The following is a 13,915-nucleotide window of genomic DNA, read 5'->3' as shown; positions in this document are numbered from 1 at the left end:
GTCACATCCTATTTTATGCATCTATCATCTCTATCATCCACAAGACTGAAAGGTCACATGGGCAGGAAGTAGGACTTTTCTTTATCTCCTGGCTCTAGCACAACACCAGGCACATGGGAGGCATTTAAAGAAGGTTGAAGAGCTCTAACTGGTTTGGCTCAGAGGATAGAGCCAAAGGTCCCAGGTTCGATTCCGGTCAAGGGCATGTACCTTCGTTGCAGGCACATCCCCAGTAAGGGGTGTGAAGGAGGCAGCTGATCGATGTTTCTCTTTCATCGATGTCTCTAACTCTCTATCTCTCTCCCTTCCTCTCTGTAAAAAATCAATAAAATATATTTTAAAAAAAGAAGGTTGAAGAGATGAATGACTAGCCAATCATGTGACCCAAACAATTAAAATATGTCCCAAACCTTTTTCTTCTTTGTAATCCTCACTCAAGGCTATTTTTTCCGTTGATTTCGAGAGAGAGTGGAAAGGAGGGAGGAGGGGGAGAGAGAGAGAAACATCCAAGTGAGAGAGACACATTGATTGCCTCCCGCATGTGCCCCTACCTGGGCTGGGGAACCTGCAACTGAGGTACGTGCCCCTGACCAGAAATCATACCTGAGACCCTGTAGGCCAACACTCTAACCACTGAGTAAACCAGCCAGGGCCGTTCCTAAAACTCTTGGGAGCACTTCCCAACAGAGCTTTCTGCAATAATGAAAATGTTCAGTATCTGTGCTGTCCAGTACAGTATCCGCTAGTCATGTGCAGCTACTGAGCACTCAAAATATGATAGTGCGGCTGAATTTTTAATTTTTTAAAAATTTTCATTCCCTTTAACAGCCACATGTGGCCAGTGGTAGACATAATGGACAGTGCAGCTCTAGAATCACATATAAAATATACATAACTTGGTTTGCTTATACAGTTTAATATACTGAACATTAATACAGTTTGCTCTAATAATTAAAATTTCTATAGTAAAATTTCTCTTAACAGAATATAAAATTTTTGAGAGCAGGATTTTTTATCTCGTTCATCATCATCTTATACATAACAGCTATTTGAAAACACTGTACAGTTAAACTAAACTGAGATACCAACTGTTCAAATGTAAAGACCTTCGTGTCCCTTGTAGTTTCTTTCCAGTTTAAGAGTAGCAGGTAAAACCATACAACACCCATTAAAGTAAAACAAAACAAAAAAAAGATGCTATGTTGTCTGGACTGTGTCCTCCATAGTATCAATGAGCAACTACCTAAAGGCTTTACTTTCAAAAAAGGAACCAAGGGAAGAATGTTCTTAAATATGTCCCACATCTCCACTTCTGTTCCATCTCTGTTCATGCCATTTTATTTACCAAAAGTCTCACTCTTAGCCCAATACCATCCTATTCAGCCTCAATTCTACATCTACTACAATGTCTGGTTCTCAAACCCCTCCTTCATGAAGCATTCACCTTGGTAAAAGAATGGGATCTGTCTTAGCTACAGAGTCCTCTGCTTTGTTCTATACATGTTCATCAAGTTTATGAAATACAATTAATGTTAGCCACATAGAATCTAATGTCTCACTTTCCTGAACTGTCACCAATATCTATATGTAATGTTTCATTTTTATTATCACCACAAATTCTAAAAATTAAAAGTCTTCTTGGATTGAGTCAAACAACTTTTACACATCAGCCTATTTCTTGATTTGGTGTTTTTCCAAACCTAGAGCATATCTTTCATATGAAGCAGAGGAAATCAGAAACAAGAGGAGTCAGACATTGTGTCATGCAAAACTATGCCACTAAGTGATAGAAGCAATACGCTTGGCATAATCCCAACCTACATTCCCTAGAACAAGTCCCTGGAGAGATTCTGTTTTCTTGTAACGTTTGAAAATACCTTCAGGTCCTAAGTGTGTGTGTGTGTGTGTGTGTGTGTGTGTGTGTATTATATATATTGCTTTTTTGTGATCCAGCTATAAGTAGTAACAATACCATCATCATTTATATTTCCTTTATTTTAATTTTTTAATTTATTTTATAGAGAGAAAAACATCGATGTGAGAGAGAAACAGATCGGCTGTCTCCTGCCCGCACCCTAACCAGGGATCAAACCCACAACCTGGGCATGTGCCTGACCAGGAACTGAACTGGCGACCTTTCAGAGCATGGACCATGCTCAATCAACTGAGCCACACTGGCCAGGGCATCATTTGTATTTCTGAATCCAAGACATGCATTAGCATAAAGTATCTGACAACAGAAGTCTTCACAATTCTTGGTAATAGTAAAGCCATGTTTTGAGCCTTAAAGACACTGAAGTCATTAAGGTCCCTGAAAATGGTTATGAGAAAAAAAAAAAAAAAGTTGTTACAATCTGAGAGCAGCCTTTCATGAAATTTTCTCTTGTTGTTTCAAGCAAAAAAAAAAAAAGAAGAAGAAGAAGAAGAAGAAGAAGAAGTAGAATTTTACTAAAGAAAGGCAAGAAATAAAATTAACTGTTCATCCTCAATTGTGTCCTCACTAAAACTCAGCAACTTATCTCATTTTAACTATTTATCACTGCAACTACACCACATCTTTCCTCCTCTCTCCTTTCTCCTCATTCCCAGATGATGACTTTGCCTTTCTTTAATAGGATGTCCGAGGTCATGTGGCATATCCTCCCATAGCATCATCTGTCCTCCACTAGGAAACTCCTCTGTACCTCACCCATCTTTTGTCCTCCTTCCCCTCTGACCTCTAAATATTCCCTCCCAATGTCTATACCTCAACCCATACACTTTATCTTGTTCTTTCCAGACTCCTCCAAGATCTGTCAGTCAATAATCAACCCTCTACTCTCCAGTACCTTCTCTCCCTCCTTCTCCAAAGGCTTCTTTACCTCTGCCTACAGATGTGCTCATTTTCCAATTTTTTTAAAAAAAAAGACAAGGGGAAAAATAGCCTTAATCAACCCTGGTACTCCTATAGATAATATTTCATCTCTATCATTTCATGCAAATTGTCTGGAACTCCATCACAGCAACAACCGAAGGGGGGTTAGTGAGGGAAGACCAAACAGCTGAACAGCAGGCTGCGTGGGGTGACCAGGCCGGCGAGGGTGACCAGGCCAGCAGAGGGGGGCAGTTGGGGCAACCAGGCTGGCAGGGGGAGCAGTTGGGGGTGACCAAGCCAGCAGGGGGGGGAATTAGGGGTGATCAGGCCAGCAGACAGAGGCGGTTAGGGGTGATCAGGCTGGCAGGAGGGGCAGTTAGGGGTGATCAGGCAGGTGAGCAGTTATGAGCTAGCAGTCCCAGATTGTGACTGTGTTCATACACTGTCAGAATGCATGACATGGTTTAATATCACTTCTCCCTGCATAGCTGGTAATCTATAATAATAAAAGCGTAATATGCTAATTAGACCAGATGTCCTTCCAGATATCCTTCCGGACATGGCGGGCGGGGGCCAAGGCAAGAGGCTCCCAGCTGCCGGAGCAGCGGGGGCCAAGGCCCTTGCACGAATTTCATGCATCAGGCCTCTAGTTCATTAATATTGCTGAAATACTTCATTCTTCCTCTACACATAGATTTTATCTGCTTAAAATTGAACAATGGTATGCACTTTGTTATTGACAATGATACTTTCAAATGATACTTTCAAAACTTTGGACAACTTTTAAAATTCCTAGTTATGCTTTTCTCTATAATGAAGCCGGGAGAATTTTCTACCTTTGGTTTGGGCAGTATTCGGTAACGTGAGGAGATGACTATTGTATCTTTAGTGATGATACTGATACTATGTTAGCAATAAAAACTAAAGAAATTCTGAAATTAAAACAGTGGAAAGAATGATTAATAATCATTCATTTGTTTATCCCAATTAAAAAAATTTTAATAGCTACATATTAGTTTGAACATTCTAATAGCATTTGGAACTATCGATTACTTTTACCAACATTTGTAAATTACATGGAGTTGTGTGCTCAAAAGAAGCAGAAGCAGAAATGTTTCCATATGCTAGAAAACAGTTCCATCATTTTAATAAGACAGGGAAAATGTGGTTTATTCTGCAAATAAACACTAAACTGGAGAAGGTGCCCTTTTGAAAATGAGGTAACTTTGGGGTTAACTAAAAAACAACTTTGTAGCCACATAAGATCACCTTACAAAACAACAGAATTCTGGGTAGTATCGAGTCAATTATGTTTTACAGAAGTTTTAAAAACATGCTACTATAGTTAAAATATAATTAATATTCTAAATTCAGATAAACTTGAACTCTCATCTGCTAATAAAGAGGTCCACTGTTTGCGCCTCTTGTGATCATAGGATCAAGAGGAGACAGATTTCAACTTTTCAATTTCAAAATTTTTAACCATTCTTACTCCTCTCTGTCCAAGTCTTTTAAACAAAGACGACAATAAGTTTTAGGAAAAAATGAATGCTACATTAAAGGCTAGAGGCAGTTGCCTTATTTGGTTAATAAATAATTTAATTTTCATGTCCTATTCTTTGGAAAATGTTCACAAAAATTTCCCTTGACTATAGCACACTACCATAGAAGAAAAAGACCAAAGCCCTTTGTCAACTAGATGATATTCCAAACCTCACCCAACTCCAGACCAATGAATGATAGTACATTTCAATGGATACAAAACCACAGCTACAAACTGCATATACTGTAAGCAAATTTACCACCAAAACAAAAACATTGCAACACTGCATACTGAGTAGCATTTACCTCCAGACCCCAATTCCTACTGCAAGAGTTCCATACTATTTCTACTTTGTCCCAGGTGACATCCCAGAGTTCACTGTCTATTTGTAGGAAATAAGGACACAGCAATTCTATGACTAAAGAAGTACAAAATGTCCCCCAATCTGAATTCGACCTTGGGGGATTCTAGAACAACCAAGCCTGAGAGTCCACTGTTCCAAAGATTCATATCTACAATGTTCCTGTAGGCCATGATGAATCACTCTGGGCCTGTGTATGCAATAGGAATACTAACTAACCCACATGTACAATTTCGTACTTACCCTAAATACAACTCCAAAAGACAGAGAGCTTTTCCTTAAAGTATTTGCCTATCTTAGTCATTATGGACGTAATTCTCTACAATCAGTATTCATTTCTGAAAAATACCATGTATCCTATAGTTGTGAATGTTTTGCTGGGCTATGTAAAATTCTCTAAAATAGGAGATATTTTACATATCTTATTGAAGATACAGCTTTTTAGGCAGCCAGTTTTTCCATTACCATATATACACCAGTGCACAAGGTAACTTAAGTGTTAAACATTAGTGACTGTCTGATATACAGGGTGGAGCAAAAGTGGGTTTTCAGTGTTGAGTACGTGAAACACAGTTTACTCTTGTGTTATTATTTATTAATTATTGTATTATTTTCCATATGAACAACTGTAAACCTACTTTTGCCCCATCCTGTGTACAGAATGAAGATAAAGTTTTTTGTTTCTTAAGACCAAATATTTGCCTTTCTGTAGAAAACATGTTAAACCTGAATATCCTTAAGTTGAATTAACTCTTGTCTCCCAAGTAATTTGCTTCAAACAAAATAGCCTCATCCCTAAAATATCTGTATTTTAATCAATAATTCTAAAAGAGTCACATTACTCATGTGACTCATAAGAAGTTCTGAATAGGGAAATAGCAACTATTTTGGAAACTAAATAAAAAACAAAGAAGAAAACATAGACAGATGATTCCAAATATTTAATGGAATATCAACCATGGGCCAGACACTAAAATGGGAGCTAACAATACAAGGTGAATAAAATACAGCTCCTGCCCCCGATGGGGCTTATAATCAATTTGATAACATTATTATATTTTTCTTACATCAAGAGAGCTATCCATATTGTCATCAATCCATGCATAAAAGCTAATCATGTCTTGCAAAATCTCTCCTAGAATAATCTGCTCCTAGAAACAAGAGGCTAATCAACTTGACCTTCCCATTCCTCTTTGTCTTTAGGTGATTTTATTATTTATGCTTTATGCTGCACATTCAGTCATGAGGATATATACTGTATGTTACTCATGATGATAATGATGATAAGAGCTAACACATTAAGCTTTATTACATTCCATATCCTGCACTAAACATTACATTTATTATTTAGTTGAATCCTCCATTACACTATTTGATAGATATTACTATTATGTGTGACAGAGCTAGTATTAAAAGATCACTATTAATTCCAAAAATATTACATCGAAACAAGGGACCCAAATACACCAAATTAAGAAACTACTTTTACTTCTTGATTTTTCTACCTAGAACCACAGGTAACAGCTTATCAGAAATATCTAATTGTAAGTTTAAGTTATAACTGCCTGCTCTTCAGCAGAGTATATGCAAAGGTTAAGACAAAAAAAGTAATAGGAAAAGGAGCCATAAATGCATCCTTTGCCCCTTAAACCTGTATCCAAAAAAAAGCAATGCTCCTAAGTACATATGTATAAAATTTCACACCATGTCAGGAGTTCTAAAATCTATTTAAAACTCTTAGTCTATTTTTCCCCATCAATTACACACCTTTCTATACCATAGGAGCTTGGGATCATATATGAAAACAATAGAGTAAAGCTTTTTGAAGAAAAAGTAATTAAAAGAAAAATGTAAATGTCCCAAGATGAAAGGGGTTCTTAGCAATTCAGGGTATCACTAGCCTGGTTGTACATAAAACATCAAATGGCACAAGCCATCTAGAAGTTACCATGTTCTTACTGTGCACAAACTACATTAGTCTCTCAGATGCCCACTACTGGCTGGCACTGCCTTGCTTTAGATATTTCAATACTATTTGACCAATGGAAAATGTTGACATTCTGGTATACTCATATTTTCTTACTCTTCCTGATTCTTATCTAGAAGATAGTTTAGCTCATGTTGTTTTTACTGTTGACTCAATTATTTAACTGTCAAGAGTTGGAGAAAGAAAGGAGGTCTTGCTTTTCCTTGGCTACAATGAATGCACCTAAGTAAATACTTCAAAACAGTAATACATTCAAGGTAGGTATGAGTCTTTCTCTTTGCTAAAGTGCTCCCTGGTCTATCCAGCAAGCATGTGACTGAATATATCTTTGCATCTCCATGACCTACTTCCAATCCTATACATTTCAAAGACTCTACCAAGTATCTAATAATCTACAAGGTCCACAAGGGCAGGGCCCCTGTCAGTGTTGGCCACTATAGTATGCCCTTTGCTCAGCATGCCCGGCACACAGTAGTTCTCAAAAAATACAACTTTAATGCATGAATGTAACTCTTAAAGCAGCTACTAAGTATGTGAGCTTGGCAAGTTACTAAACATCTTTGAGACAATTTGTTTATCATTTGAAAAAGGAAGTAATAATCCTCATAGAGTTATTACTAAGATTAAGATCAAGTACGTAAAGCACACTACAGTGGTAACAAAAGTCTTATAATCATCCTTTAATGTAGACCTGTATTTGAAGACCTATTAGAATAACTATAACTGAATTATTAAATATGACTACATTTTTATAAAATAAATAATACTAATAATAATGGGCAAAAAAAAACCCACAAAAAACCTAGGAGCAAAAATATCTAATACCAAGACAAAGATGTGGGGGAAACTCTCATAAATAAAGCAGTATTTTGAAACAAAATAACTTCCATATATATTTGTGACTGAAAACACAATACTTTTTCCAAGTGACAAACCTGGCCCAAACAAAGCAACTGGGAGATTTATTTTTGCTAAAATTATTATCCAGTTCTTTCCAACAAGTCCTTACTTCTTAGAGGCACGTACTCTAAGATGAAATTGTCTTAGTGGTAAAGAAAAAAAAAAGCCCAATTAAAATGTGCTTCAGTTTTCTTTTCCTGTCTTGTACTGATTGCTTTTAAAACTAAGTCTAAAGCGCCATCTACCGTGTCTGTCTGGATTATATCACTTTTGTTGGTTTTATCACAGAGTGCTGCAGAAAAGCAAAATGTAGCAAATTTAGAATCTGTTATTTTAAAATCCTACTCCAAAAAAATTAAAGAAGGTACACTTTTCCCCCATTACATACTTTAATACAATGAATTTAGATATAAATGCATATCTCCTCTCTCTTCTCTCCTCTCACCTCTCTCTCTCTCTCTATCACACACACACACACACACACACACACACACACACATACATACACACACACATCTGAGCAATCATTGTTCCTTTCTTTTCCACTTCCTTCTTAGGTAGGCCTGAGCTCATTATTTAAAAATTTCATAATAGGAAGCAAAATACTTACTTTTATAAATTAGAGGTGCAAGTAATGATAATAGCAATTTTTATTGAGGGCGTACTGTGCCTAATAGAGTTTTAAGTGCTTTTCACCCGTGTCTCCTATAATCACTCATGTCTCCTATAATCTTCACAAAAACCCTTTGGAACAGGTGTCATTAATATTATCTCCATTTTACAGATAAGGAAATTGAGGCACAGAGAAATTATTAAAGTTTTGCTCAAGGTTAAACTGTTATTAAGTGACCAAACTATGGCTGAACCCAGATATTCTGGCTCCAGAATCCATCTGTTAACCATGATACCAAACTTCCCATTACTATCAGTGGTTCAAATTATTCATCACTATCATCTGAAGTGCATAAGACCAACTTGACATCCAGCGTATTTCAATCCATTCTAGCATCATTCCACCTTTGGACTATTTTGTGTACATCTGTATTTAGGAGGTATTATTTTATGCAGAGAAAACCTTGTTGAAATACCTGGGCCTTACTCTGGGGTTCTGATTTGATGTCTGAGCTGGAATTTGAAAGCCTCGTTTTTAACAAGTTCTCCTCATGACTCTGAAACAGCCTGTATGGGCCCTGCATTTAGCACGCGGAGCTTCATGACATATTTTAATCTTGGGCTAAAGTCCTCCTCGCTTTTCTCTTATTTTAAGAGTTTAAATATAAAGAACTGTGAAGGCAAAACTCAGTCATAAATGTAAATATGTGGGGGCCCAGCTGGCGTGGCTCAGTGGCTGAGCATAGACTTATGAACCCGGAGGTTGTGGTTCGATTCCCAGTCAAGGCACATGCCCGGGTTGCGGGCTCAATTTTGGGCCATGCAGAAGGAAGCCAATCAATGATTCTCTCTCATCATTGATGGTTCTATCTCTCTCTCTTCCTGCCTCTCTGAAATAAAAGTAATAATAAATAAATATGTGGGGGATTTTGTGTTTATACTGACTTTCTAAGTAGAGACACAGGATTGGTAAATAGACATTTTTTAATTTTGTTTTAATAATCTCAGACGAGTAAGGGAGAAATGAAGCCTCCCTAGGCGCTTCTGAACACAAACTCTTTTCTGACCCTACAGATAACTTATTCTCTGAACTAGTGGTTTTCAAAAGTTATTCCAGGATTTTCACTGAGAGAAAAAAGAGAAGGCAATGATTCAGCACCATTCCTTTCTCCCCATCACTTAACCAAAGCAAGTACTCCCTGGACACTGGTGGAAATACCACCATGTAAACAAAACCAAGCATCTTGAGGTAAAGGGTTGTGACTCATGTTCTTTGGAAGTAAATGGATGGATGGATGGATGGATGGATGTTTGGATGGATGACTGGATATAGATGGCCAGCCCACAGCTCCTGTGCAGTGGCTATCTTATTTATTAACCTACAGGGTCTTTTTCATTACATAGATATAGGCTCCAGAAAGAAAATATCACTGCCCTACAACACAACCTCCTGCTTCCTCCCTAAGAGTATACTTGGGGACATAGAACTGTAACAGTTTTTTAAAAAGGTCACTTATAAACATGCTGTATCTACAGGGCAATGACACAAGTGTTTTAACAAGCCTCTAAGACTTACATACCTGAATGAGTGATCTTTGTGAAATAAATCAACCGGGAACTTATCCTGAAGGAAGTCCTGCCATTTGTGACAACATGGATGACACTGGAGGACATTATGCTGAGCGAAATTATCCAGAGAGAGAAAACTACTACATGATCTCACTTATATGTGGAATCTAAAAAGTCAAGCTCACAGAAGCAGAGAAAAGAAAGTAACCTAAAAATGAAGACCTGCTGCCACAGAAAATAGTCAAAAGAATGTCCAAGGAGCTGTTCTCCCTGGAGAAGGAACATTCATAAGTGGGCATATAATCTTCTGTGACCACTTCAAGGGAAACAGCTTTCATTTGGATGTACTGCTGCTGGCATTAATAAGGAAATTCAGACACAGTACTTTTCAATCACTACACTTTATAATTACAATTATCACCAAGTAGTTTTCATTTTCTATACATCAAAATGTTCATTGTCCTGAGTGTTCCTTTCACAAGCGGCATCAAAGCTCAGCCCTTTATAGGGACTCCACAGTCTTTCTTTGAGAGACTTGGCAGGCTTTGTAATGTCAATACACTGACGTTACTGCTGCTACTTCACACAAACCTTCAGTTCAAGTTCAGTGTGTCTGCCACCACATTGCCCAATTCTTCCTCTATTCCAAATACTCTGAAGAAGCTTCCCAGAAATCCCTGTTTGGATCAGCAAAATCAATTTGGAGTCATCAGCAGATTTCACCATTTCCTTTTGGAGTCATTAAAACATTAAACAAGCATGATCTTGGTATCAGCCTGTGGAGTTCCTACTATTAACCTCCCTCCAGCTGAAGTCACCCCGTCCCCTACAATGTGGTGATTCCCAGGATGTGTTTATTCACTTAAAGTTTAAACTTTGATGGATTTTTTTTAACAGAAAGTTGCAAAATGCATTATAAAAGTAAAGGGGGGAGGGAGAATTCCCAAAGGGAAGGCCAAAATAACCAGCAAAGAGAAACAGCTTCTACTCAAGTGGTTTTATCGAAGCACTCAAACCGCCTCAGAGTCAACTGATTCTGAAACTTCAACAGAATTGTGACCTTTGCCCTCCAATCATTTACTTCTTTTATAATCATATGAGTAAACTTACTGAACACATTTGAAAATTCTATATGAATTATAACTAGCAGGTCCAACTACTTTATTAGCTTTTCCCTCCCCCCCTCTTTATTACCTTTGAAGGGGGAAAAGCAAACAGTCCTTAACCAGAAAGTAAAAAAGCAAACAACTTTCTCCCCAAACTGGTCTGTGCTCTGCACAAGAGAAATCATTTTTATTCAAGTGCAAATCTGCTGGAAGCCTTTCCTCTGCTTTCCCAGTCTGCTCTCTATAGCTGCATCAATGATGAGATGTGGAATGAATGAAAACTCCCTTCGGGCCAAAAAGCAATGCGGTCCATATGCAAACTCATTCACAGAGCAGCAGGCTTCCTTACATCCCTTCCCACTTTTCCATTCTAGCAAAGGAGGAGGTATTGTATGTACTATCCCATCAAATGGAATCGGGGAAAGATAAGGTTACTATACTATCTGCTCTCCCTCCCACCCACCCACTCCCATCCTGACACAGCGCCCGAGGTGTTTTCAGGGCCAACCTTTAGCTCTAAGCTAGGTGCAATGAGGCAGAATTAGGGAGTGACCTCACATGTCTTTCTTCAGATGCTTGTAGAACAAGAAAGTAGCAGAGGCACAGCAGCAGTAAGCAGAATTTACTGTCTTAACCCATACAAAATCAAGGCAAAAATCTTCCCCCCAACAAGCCAAATCTGCTGTAGACTCTCAGAAAGTCTAGCAACCCATTAGCCTACATGCCAGGGTATCAGGTAACTTTATAATCCCAGCAATCTATTCAGGCCAACAGTGAACCGCACAATTGAAAAAGTTCACCACCAAAATCAAACTCTGCTGGGATTAGGAGCATATTCTTGGGGGTTTTTACTCAGATGCCATTGTAAATCCATGTTATTTTTAATACTGTTCTTTGGATTTTGCCCCACACAGAATTCCCAAGTCACAGGAGAACCATGAACAATGTCCAGATGTATAAAATGCAAAAATACTTCCCTCCTACTTCTGCATTCCAAGATAAACACCACAAGAAGCACGTGTGACTAAACTCAGAGCTCATTCCAAATTAAACACTGCATCATGTGCACAGCGGAGGGCTTGAAAAACAAAACTGCACGAATATTCTACACGGTTCACAAGCCAGACTTGGGCGAACACATGACCACGTTGTAAGAAGGAAACATGAATTAGAGAGAAGGGGTAAAGGGTGAGAAAGCCTCAGTCGTGACCTTTCCCAGAAAACGTGCTATTTCAGAACACGTGTATAATGTGGGACACAGATGAAGAGGAAACAGTATTTTTCTTTGTTGTTTTTTTCTACTCATGGCTCTCAATTCTAAAACCACCCAGCAAATAGGAAAACCTACAAAGATTTCAAAATCCCGAGCTAAGCCATGCACAAACATTAAACACACACACACACACACACACACACACTAAATACTTAGATGTCTGGCTGGCCAGCCCAGACAGAATCCTTTTGACCTATAAAGTGAGTCTGGACAGAGTACATGGAACCTTAAGGGACAGGGAAACAAGACATTCGGGTCATAAGGAAAGACTTCTACATTATTTTCATTGTTTCAAAAATCAAAGTAAAAAATAGAGGGATAGATGAATAGACAGTAGACAGAAAGAGAAATAGTTTGGCTAATTGAGTGAGCTCTTTTCCCACAACTTATCCTAGGTGAATGAAAGTTTTTCATAAATTAAGATTGGGAAATGTTTATAGAAATATCTTGGTTTTTGAAATTCTATACATTTGATAGATACAAAAGAATATATAGAGGGTGGGGTAAAAGTAGGCTTCCAGTTGTTCGTATGGAATATAGTACAATAATTAACAACAATAATATAAGAATAAATTCTGTCTCACATACTCACAACTGTAAGCCTACTTTTGCCCCACCCTGTATATATAATGTAGGTTATGCAGCAGCATAATGATAAACTATATACCTCGGAACTCATCACCCAATTCATTAATCAGAATATTCCCCATCCCAATGAAGTTACGCAGGATCCCCGCCTGAAGCCCATCCTTCAACCTCTCTCCCATTGGCCAGCACTACTCTGAATTGTGCATTTATTTTATTCCTACATTTCATAAAAATTGTTTTCACCGCAGCTGATGGAGTATTCAAATGTATTTGGTAAATCCCCCTTTGTGTATGCTTTCACATTGGGGAGAAAAAGGTCCTTATCCAAATACATGAAAAATAGCATCTACCTGTATGTCTGCCTTCCTCCAAATGTAAGCATCTCAAGATCAGGAATTATGTTTTACTAGAGGCCCAATGCACAAAAATTCATGCAAGAGTATGCCTTCCTTCCCCTGGCTGCCAGCACTGGCTTCCCTCTAGCACCTGGGACCCAGGCTGCCGGCACCGGCTTCCCTCTCATACCCAGGACCCAGGCTTCCCTCGTCCAGCTGCCAGCCAGCACCCAGGACCCGGGCTGGTTTCCCTCACCAAAGACATCCGGTCTAATTAGCATATTACCTTTTTATTATTATAGATTTGCTCTAACTTCCCAAGCAGAGTGATAGGCACAGAATAAGTATCAAATAATTATTTTTCAACTAGTCTTTCAAATTAGAGCCCAAATGCCTTAAATGTTTCACAGGAGAGCTGGTCAACAACAAAGATTCCTCTTTCGATCACTGCCTTTCTTCTGTGACAGGTCTCCTAGCCCCAGGCCCACATTTACCAATTATCTCCCCAGACCATGAACCTATATAACAGTCACTGCATCACCTCATCACACGCTAGATAAAATCTTAAGTGGCAGTAAAATTGTCAAATGAGACAATTTCCTCAGGACTCAGAGAGTGCTGACTCCCAAGTCTGCGAGAGCACACAATCACACAAAAGTCTGATTGGAGCCATACTTAACCACAGAGGCCAGTAAGACATGGAGGGGTCGACTGTTCTCTAATCAAGGACAACATCATCTACAAAGAAAACTATACACAAATTGACTGAGAAGTCCCTGCCATTTGA

At 38.4% G+C, this 13,915-nt stretch overlaps 1 protein-coding gene and 1 non-coding gene across 3 annotated transcripts in view; one reads left to right on the top strand and one right to left on the bottom strand.

Moving 5' to 3' along the window:
* RAD51B (RAD51 paralog B) overlaps window positions 1-13,915 on the bottom strand; it is a 530,564-nt gene that overhangs the window by 455,723 nt on the left and 60,926 nt on the right. The window lies entirely within an intron of this gene.
* On the top strand, window positions 2,202-2,329 carry LOC118662054. The gene has a single exon (XR_004969585.1). It is a non-coding gene; the product is annotated as a small nucleolar RNA SNORA33 (small nucleolar RNA).

Source organism: Myotis myotis, unplaced genomic scaffold (genome assembly GCF_014108235.1).
Source record: "Myotis myotis isolate mMyoMyo1 unplaced genomic scaffold, mMyoMyo1.p scaffold_m19_p_1, whole genome shotgun sequence".
Classification (NCBI taxonomy): Eukaryota; Metazoa; Chordata; class Mammalia; order Chiroptera; family Vespertilionidae; genus Myotis; species Myotis myotis.
The sequence above is the reverse complement of the archived record's forward strand: the minus strand, read 5'-3'. Positions and strand labels throughout refer to the sequence as shown.